Genomic DNA, 10,197 nt, shown 5'->3' with positions numbered 1-10,197 from the left:
GCTCTGTCCCTCCCGGGATATAAGCCTTTTACCCGTGTGGGTTGGGTCGTGCTGGGGAATATAGTGTTATCCCGGCATATTTTTTCACATTGATGTATGTGACGAAACGTTTAAATTTATCTAGCTTATCGGTGTGCGTTGTACCGTATAAATCAACGCGAACAAAACAATGAGAAAGCTTATCTAAAGCTGTTTTGTCTAGTCGTGTCCAACCGGTGTGCTCCCAGTCTTAGGGTATGCGGATAGTGCACGCATGTTTCCGATTCCCGCTTTGTTTCTGATTGCACTGATGAAATTTTCGAGTTTTTAACCAGAGTGTTTCGGCCTTTAGACTGTTATTTAATTCAATTGTCCATCCCGGAGTATTTTTATTACACGTCATGCAAAGCGTGGTTTAATTGATTGTGAAATAATTTCCATCAGTATTTGATAAAATTTCTCTCTCGTTGATTTATATACACAGTATATGTTATATTTTCAATAATTCTCTCTGAAATTATATTTCTTTCAGTTATTCTGAATATTCATTAATTCTGAAATTATTTCATTTATAACTTTTGAGTTTTCATCAATTTTTTCGAAAATTATTTCTTTCATTTATTCTAGAATTATTTTTTTTTCAGTATAATTCCGAAATTATTTTTTTCATTAAATCTGAAATTATTTCTTTCTTTTATTCTGGAATTAATCGGTTTTCAATATTTTCAATTGTTTTTTGAAAATGATTGGCGGCTCTTCAAAAGAAATTCGAGGACCAAATGTGGTCCGCGGGCCATGTGTTGAGAAGCTCCCTCCTCCCTACTTTAGGCGAACGCTAAGAGAACTGTTAAGAATGAAACAGAGCATTCTATCCGATTTTTTGTGTTCAGAATACCTAAGTCATTCGTCAATGAGAATTCCCAATTCGGTGACTAGTTCCATGTGGGATAGCACACTGGTAAGTGAAGCCTAGATTGTTCGAATCAAAATGAGTGACTACACCACTTATCAATACTAAGAGTCATGATCCATTCAGTAGACCATGCTGCAATCAGTACCGTAACTAGCCATTCCTGTGCAAGAATTTGCATTTAGGTCCCTTCTGCTTCTTTCTTGGGCACAGAAGGCCCATTCAGCCCCATTCTGGACCCCCTTTCCAAGTGGGGAGGGGACGGTTAACTAAAATTTTATTGAAAGTAATTTAAAATCGGTGATCGGTTTCTTTCAACGACATGACGACACACGGAACAAAGGATTATTTACTGAAGATAAATTTCTCTGGAAAAACGTGTCTAAAGTTGTATTGTGCTGTATAGATGGCGGTGCATTGCTTATCGAAATCAGAGTGGAAAACCTGCAATTGACTATTTGCAGGCATTTGCAGTGCTTCGGGAATATTTTACTTGACAATTAAAGAAGAGGTGACGAGTAGTTATATCCATTGGAGGAGGTGGGGGCGTGGAGTTGGGCACCGTAGGCGTCGGGGAGCAAAGCCCCCCAGTTTACAATATATTTACAGAGACATTGTTTGGAGCGTCATTATAGTTCGTGCCATGGGAGGTCCCAGATTTGTTTGGGACCCCTGTATTTCTTTAGTTCTTCAGTGTCATAGTTTACAGTGTCCTGTATATTTTGGTGCTGAGACCCGACCATCTTATCGCTCCCTCTCATGTCGCTAAAAAAGTTTCACTTCAAAAAAATTCGTACTTCATTGCAATATAAATTTTCAAGCATGTTAATAATCTGTTTTTTGTTGTTTTTTCACTGCATTCACGCGAACTTGCTAAGAAAAACTAGCAACACCCTTCTCATAAGGTGATACTATGGCTCAGCATACCCCAGTTTTTTTTTTTAATAATCCATTCCCAGTCACTTTCTTTTAGCAAGTTGTTTAGTTGTATAAAAAGGGTTTTCGTTCGTATTGCCTGAACGTTTTGTGCTATCTATGATATTAGCAGTAAGCAGATTATATTTTGTTGCAGTAGTCTACTCACAGAGCAAGTACCATAGTTCAGGATTTCTCCGGCGCAAAATCTTATCGTTCTGTTTTCCTCTGCCCCAAACACTCCATCGCACCGTTCGGGTGGAATCACTGGAAGGTGAACGTATCGCAAAATGTCTAGCGGTTTTGAGTCTGAAAAAATAAATGTCAGACATCCCGAAAAAAGGATTAAACTCAAAGAAAGCCACATAAAATAAAAAGTGTGTTTTTAAATCAATCAATTGAAAAAGAAATCAGTCGCACACAAAAGTATCTTGATAAATTTCAGCCAAAATTAATTCATATGAATTTAGATGAGAGTATTTATCTCATTAAACTATAAATCTCATTAATATATATTTGGATACATTATGAAAGCATCTGAAATTACGGTCATTAAAGAAAAAGTTTTACCGTTTGTGAATCGGCGACCCCAACCAACTGCAGTTAGCCATGTTCCAGGTTGCAGCGCAAAGTTTTTTGTTGGTAACTTGGCCGTTGTGACGGGGATTGCACGGGACCGATAGTATCCAAAGTCGACGGGTGTGTCAAGCTCGATCAGTGCGAGGTCGTTATTAGCTGTTGTTCTATTAAAATCCGGATGGATAACGTATTTAGCTGGACAACTTGTTAGCCTCTTGACTTCGTCCAATATATTTACTTCGCCGATGGTCAAAGTGATACAATGTTCTCCTTCGGAACTGACATTGCATTTGAATGAAATTGTACAATTAGATCATATATATACCGAGATACCGGTGCAGCATTTTATATAAGAATTCAACACACTGATAGGAACACAGTGTCTGACGTTTGCAGTCTCATTAAGACCATCAGGATGAGAGTGTCGAATATAGCGTCATTGTATAATTTCAAGTCTGGTTGTATTGTAATTTCTTTGAATATAGGAAGTAATTTGGAAGATTAGTTGTGTATTGAACATTTTCATCATACACAACTTTCAATTCTATTTCTTTGTTTCTTTCTGAATTCTTTGTACATTTTCATTAAGTTTTTGTTCGGACGCGCGATGAGACTACGACGACATTCAGACTGCCATCATGTGACCTGGGTCAAAACGTTCGTCTCGGTGATCGAATCTGAAGCTGCAGAAATCAGACGCTGCGGACATTCCACACATAAAGACATGCAATGCTAATCGTAAGCTGCGCGCTTACATGATCGCGCTCACGAAATGACCATATGCACCATTACTGTATGCCATGGTTAACTAACTGCCCTGTGCGCTTTAAAAATGCTTCGATACTCGAAAGGAAAAATGCCGGTGCTTATAATATGAGGCTGACTTTTATAATCTATGTAATAGGAAAATGAATGTGCAGAAAACAAATATTTTTTGCACTGGCGGGGAGGACCCACGGGGCCCCAAAAAATTATAGAAAAACATAAATTATATATATATAGGAGCTAGTTATTACTTTTTTTCCTCTTTCTTTTTCTGTGCTTTACTTGATCCCGTAATGTTTGTTTGATTGACGTTGCTCTAGGGTTGCGGGATTTCAAAGTTCATTCTGGGCCTGGAGGCGTTCTCAAAATATAAATATTTAGATTATTTTTCAAGTGACCCATTGCAATTCCTTCGAATATTTTTATGCATATCTATATGAGTTGGATCAGTGACAATTTTTTCAAAACTTTTTTAAGACGTTACCCATGAACCATTTTCTTGTGAGCTGCAAAATATCTAAGCTCAGCATTACGTATAGTAGATGTAAAATGTAGAGTAAAGGTGGCTACACACACACACACACACACACACACACACACACACTACTCTAATGAGACGTAGTCCCACGTCACGACAGATTAGTCTGTAGGCAGTACCTTAAAAGCTGAAACACACTACACTGACGTGACGCTATTATCACGTCACGTCAGAAAAGTTGTGAACGCTAATTCGCGAAAATTCTGTGACGTTGAATTCATATGACGTGAAATTCCCACGTCACAAAATTTGTACGAATCAGAATTTACAACATCTCTGAAATTACGCCGAGTCACGTCACGTCAGTGTATTGTGTTTCAGCCTTAAGGCTCGTTAAAACGTGGCGGTCACATTTGGTTACCTAACTCAAGCGTTTTAAAGATAACAGAAATGGTGGTTGAAAAACATATTTTCTTTTATGTGTCAACTCACAGAATTATACTAAATTATAAATTACTATTATCCACGATTGCACTCAATTATTAGAATTGGAAATTAAATTAAGATGAGATAGTTTTTCTCATCATCGTAACTCACGTGTTAACTGGACGCGTAAACACTTTCTTTTTCTTCCTCCGATCACACATTCTTTTTTGTAGGCGCATGCGCGTTTTTGGACGCATCACACTTTTCGGTCATAAATCACTAGCCGCCGCACAGAGGTTTCACTATTTCTTCCAGCGTTTCTCGAAATTTCTGTGCCAAAGCGACACCAATTAGTCTAAAAAATTCGACGGATCAATGATTTACAACATGAGTATAGTGACTGTAAGTGACATTTTCACTTATATTGGGCCGCTTTTGGCTTTCTTTATATTATTCCCCAGTTCTTCAACGAACCGCGTTGGAATTTGTAGTCTTTACTAAAATAGTGAATGTAGATGATTTTCATAACTTATAAATTTTTTATGATATAATTATGGTTATAATTTAAAAGAGTACATACTCATCGCACATATTGGCATTGTTCAACATTTTCCCCCTGAACTACATTTCGATTAACGGCAATTTAATGTAGTCCTTCATTTCCCCCATCACTTCGTAATTTTTGCAATTTTAGCAATGATTGGTGACTTTTCCAAGTTATGACGTAATCACCAATTTGGTGACAGTTGGCAATGTTTTTTTAAAGATTTCCCCTATCTATATTCACAATTTCTTCCAATGAAACATGACCGCCTCGTGATGATGAACTTTTTTATTCCTTAAAATGCGTTTTTTAGCTCTTTTTTCCTCTGCGCTTTAGCACTTTTGGCATAATTTTTTTTTCCAAAAAAAAAGGCCTTTTCCCGCTGCAATTGGTATTTGGGATCATAATTTCCAGCATTTTTCTCGATGGGATACGGTGAACCTTCGTATATGAAAGTCCATTTTTTTTATTAGGAACCGACAAGCCAGGAATATGCTACCTTTCAGACAGTGCGGGCCAAATTAAAACTTTCAACGCTGACCGCGGGCCACCAACTCATACCGGGGCTTTACCGTTTATTAAACCGATTTCTCCAAGTTATTGAACACTTTTATTCACTCAAATTATTTCTTTCACCAAATTTTGACTTTTATTTATTTTGGAACAGCTTCTTTCACTATTTCTACATGTTTTATTAATCATTTCTTCTCTTAATTCTGGAATTTGTTCGGAGGTTTCTGAAATTATTTTCGAATCAATATTAAATTTTCATCAAGAGTATGAAATTGTTTTTTTTTTTCACAAATACTGCAATCATTCATCTCAGTAGTTCTGCAATTATCCGTATCCTACAGCCGTTCTGTAACTTCTTTTCGTACATTTTTCATCATCAATTATGAAATTATTTTACTTAATTATTGTAAAATTATTTCATTCATCAGGATGTTTTTCAGCATTTCAGTTTTCTCTAATCATGCCAGAATTCAGGATGCTGAATTTTGCCTATTGAAATATTAGGAAATCATAGTCCTAAGTGTGGCCTCGGGTCTCACGAATTCATTACGACGACCCTTTTGATGCGCACACCGTTAGTACTGAACCTGGTAAGTATCTCACAGTTCTATATACAGCAGTACAGATTTCATTGGCCAGTGCTATTTAAAGTATTTTTTAGTTTTAATTTATTCGTTTTTCTTTGTAAAGTAGCTATTTTCACAAAATGGTCGGCGGGCCACTTCAAAAAACTCCGAGAGCCACATTTAACCCGCGGGACATAGATTGAAGATCATTGTTATTAGCTATTGTAATACCTGCGACAAGAGAGTCAAAGAGTATGACTACTGTCATAGTCTACTGTAGTGAGATAGTCTAGTATTGACTACTGTCTGCGGTCGTCACGGACCTCGAGATGGTCCATAATTTCAGAAATGCTGATTTATTCGATTTGATCAAGGGTGGAGGTTCAGAACTTTCAGCTCACATGTCTGATATTGAATCACGCTTGTATTTAATTTATATACTTACGAAAATACACAGTGAGCAGCCGTCAACACGTGTCTGTCCGTGAGTAATGTCCCAGTACAATCATTACCTCCAGCGTAATTTTTCGATGCTGTTCCTTCGACTGTATCCGATTGAACGTAGACCTTGTGATAATGAAATTTAAGTAGTTATTCACTCTGATAAATTCTATCGCAGTTACAAAATTCAAAATAATTCTCGTCAAATTATATGGAAGTTATATCTCGACAATTTATAGCTTACACTGATATCGACAATGAAATACGTCACCTTTTCGATTTTTCACGTCATACATGACCCAAAATATCAATTGGATGAATAATAATTGACAGATATTTTGATTCCTGGATTATTGTTAAAGAAACTTAGAATACAGCACAAACTCACAGCAAAAGGGAACATCCCTTGAGGAGCGACTTTTCCACCGACGATTTGTTGTGGTTCTGCGAGGGAACAATGGCAAAATGGTCCTGCAATAGCAACGAAATGAATTCATGCACTGTTTCATAAAGACGCGTTCACATGTGAGTGAACGAAAACCAAAACTGGAATATCACTTAACACAAAAATTTGATTAGGGGCCATTCAAGTATTACGTAAGCAGATTTTCAGCCATTTTTGACCCCCTCTTCCCCCCCCCCGCTTGTCAGCAAAAGTCAGCAAACCACTGACCCTCCCCCCCGTCAGAAAAATTTCGTTAGCAGCTTAGAATATTTCATATCTTCAAAAAGTGGTGGTTGATGACGTAAGCAACCTCAAAACCCCCCTCCCCCCCATTATCAAAAGTCAGCAAATCCGAAAAACCCCTCGCCCTCGATGATAACGTAATACTTGAATGACCCCCCTCAATATCACTCTATTAAAAGTGATACATAAGAAATCATGCTCTTACGTAGTTCCTGAACGTGTTCGTATCTCGAGATGCGTGGTTCCCTAATTGATAAACCCAGCGAAGGTACCTGCGGAGCTTCTTGAATCTAAGAAAATTAACGGATTTACCATCAACATAACACTTGACGAGAATAGACAACGAGCAAACATATTTTACTCAGAGAAACGACGTCTTTTCTCATACAAGGTATTAGTCAATAATTGTATACCTACCGGAGATGAATTTTCGAGGTAAATTTCTTCATTTACCTCTGCAGGGAATCGAACCACCGTCTCTTAGCCTGCCCTTGCGAGTGCACGAACCATTATACTACAGATGAATGATATTATTTAAACGGAACTGTGTGTGTGTGTATTTCTTCCGACGCCGGTGCATCCGATCCGTAATAGTATGGGCTATATTTACACCCATCAGTTCAGGTTCCAGTCTCTCACCTCCACGCAATTTACCAACATGCAATTCAACGACTATAGCTAGATCATGAGTGAGTCAGTGAGCACTCCCTGCAAACTGATTTGCTCAATTACTCACTCCCATTCGCACTTACTTACTTAATTGGCACCATTATGCTCACTTACTCACCAATTTTCTCATTCACTCATTCCTATGCTCACTTGCTCATTCACTACTCCTGCAATCTTTTCCTCAATGTGCTCACCTGCTCTTTGCTTTGATGTCTCATTTGAATGAGCAAATCAGTGAGCAAGTTACCAACACTGAATCAGCAAGTTAGTGAGCATAGGCAACAATGATAGCATAACAACAAGCATAGGCATTCAATGACAAATCAGTGAGCAAGTGAGCGTAGTTATGGCGATTGAGTAAATAAATCAGCTACAGAGATTAGGAATGGCGATGGAGCAAATGAATGACAAGGGGGAATAGGAGTGACGATAAAGGACATAAGTGCGTAAGTGAGCACAGAAGTAGTGAATGAGCAAGTTAGTGAGCAAAATTAAATATATAAAATACAAGAAACAAAACAGAAAAATAACGATAAATAATAATAAATAAAAATTTACATTTTTTGCTAGTGATGCGGAAATAAAGCGCAGCAAAACTTGCAATAAAATTCCGAGCTTGTAGTGTCCTGGTGCCATTTCTGCCGTGGAATACGCCAAAATGTTGCTTCGCAAAATTAATGTTGTGGAATATGCAAAATGAAGTAAGACTTTCTTAGAAAGTAATGACTTTAAAGAAAGAGACTACAATTGATGGAAGAACGAACACGGGATTGGTGAATTACTGAAGAATCAATGTTCAGTAACGCAATTTATAGACTAATGACAATCGTTTCTGTGACGATTATATTCATTTTCAACAGGTGCCTATAAACGATTTCTCCACTCTGTAATATTCACCAAAAAAACCCGCAATATTTCTTAATTCTTTCCGAAACAAAGCACCATTGTCATTCGGAAATCTTTATTACCTATTCATTGAATTGAATCGATTGACGCACACAAATGTACCAATCAGGTCGATGAGGTGTATGGAGGAGAGATAGAACAAACGTAATTACAAAGAAAGTAACAACATGTACACTGTTGTGGGTCTGAAAAATCACAATTTGTTTTTCCTTACCCGAACCGAATGTTGCAATAGCACGCCGTGATGAATATTTGCAACGACAACTCCTCATCGACACAATAGGCTGAGAATAAACACTTTTTATTTCCATGCATATTGGATATGGGCATCTTTTTCTCAGCCACCTCGTTGGGCATTTCAACTATTGAAGCGTTGTATTTGTAACCGCACCACATCATCATGTAACACTTTCACCCTACAAATGTCATCGATATCAATATTAATCGATTATTTAAATTTTGACTCCCTTCCCCGGAACCCATCAATTGATGAAAAGCTTGCACACACATCCAAAAACATCTGGCGCTAGCACATTAACCGTGGGGATGACAAAACAGGATTTGGCTAACAAGACATCCACAACCGAATGCCGTTGTCATATAATTTTTCGCCATTTCTTGTATTCACTATTCATCCTCCCAGTGATTTGCGTCCCGTTGAAAGTGTGGAAAAAGAAAAACAGCAGTGTTCAATGAGAAGCCCGCGGGGCACCATGGTACTCGAGATGTAAATTGCAAACGAATATTGTGTTAGTAACTCCCGCCAGCATTGAAACCAAACATTTATATACGAAAAAAAAATTGTACACTGTACACCCAGAACACGTGCAATTTTAGTGAAAAGCGAACTGCTGATAAGCATACAGTGAATGAATGCGTGTAATCAAAGATCCCTGGTTGTTTTGTAGAAAAATATAGGATCTATATATTCTTATATTTAGTATATTTCCCACTCGATGGAAAAAACTCGTTTCTATGGTACAGCATCACCAATGCTCCACCACGCAAAGGTAGGGCCGAAACCCCAGCCCTGGGGCCCGAAACGATTAACAATTTTTTTTGTTTTCATGCTAGAAATTCACCATAGAAGGAGACCTTGAAAAGTCTGGTTGGGGGGGGGGATGGAACGAAAGATCCCAGCCCTGCTCCAGGATGGGGGGGGGGATAGCATATAGAATGGGATTTTTTATTGCCGTATACGATTGCAACTATTTTTTTGTCTCATAGATAATAATCACAAAGTTGCACTATTGGAATGATGAAAACAAGGTCTCTCCACAGGAGTAGGGTCGAGAGGGCTCCAGCCGGGAGGGCCCAGGAAATATTTTAATGTATTTGTTTTTTCACACTATAAATTCACTATACTGGAGATTGTAAAAAATTTAGCTGGGGCCCAACAAAGATGGCAGCATAGGGGCCCGGCTAAAGGATGTGGGAGGCCATAGATGAAACTCTCCTAGAAATCATGGTACAGAATGGTAGGCGGGGGGACACGCGATTTGGTCCTAAGGACAGCTCTCTTCATGTGACGTTTTCCTGAAAAAAAAGGGGGTGACAAATGTGGAGCTTGGCAGAACCCACATTTCTATAAATTGTGTATACAGTATTACAAAACACTACATTCGGTTATAATGTAGCTCTTCATTCTGCTCTTCATTTTACACTTTCTTGACGAAAACAAAGTAAGTAAATATCAAATATAGCTTACTCATTTCTGATAAGTACATACATTTTGTATTTTGTGAGAGTTTTCTTTAATCATAGTTTATGAACACAATCACCAAAATTCAACCTTAGGTAACTTGGAATCCTCTGTAA

At 38.0% G+C, this 10,197-nt stretch overlaps 1 long non-coding RNA gene across 1 annotated transcript; it reads right to left on the bottom strand.

The window, feature by feature from the left end:
* Nucleotides 1-5,306: 5,306 nt before the first annotated feature.
* LOC149065095 (uncharacterized) lies at nucleotides 5,307-7,300 on the bottom strand. Its single transcript, XR_016195655.1, has 5 exons — nucleotides 7,222-7,300; nucleotides 7,010-7,094; nucleotides 6,505-6,587; nucleotides 6,188-6,242; nucleotides 5,307-5,333 (listed from the first exon to the last, which is right to left on the bottom strand). It is a non-coding gene; the product is annotated as an uncharacterized LOC149065095 (long non-coding RNA).
* Between the last annotated feature and the right edge of the window lie 2,897 nt (nucleotides 7,301-10,197).

This window comes from Pholcus phalangioides, unplaced genomic scaffold, assembly GCF_987345545.1.
Source record: "Pholcus phalangioides strain wild (caught in Gottingen) unplaced genomic scaffold, Ppha-v1.0 ptg000041l_1, whole genome shotgun sequence".
Classification (NCBI taxonomy): domain Eukaryota; kingdom Metazoa; phylum Arthropoda; class Arachnida; order Araneae; family Pholcidae; genus Pholcus; species Pholcus phalangioides.
The sequence above is the reverse complement of the archived record's forward strand: the minus strand, read 5'-3'. Positions and strand labels throughout refer to the sequence as shown.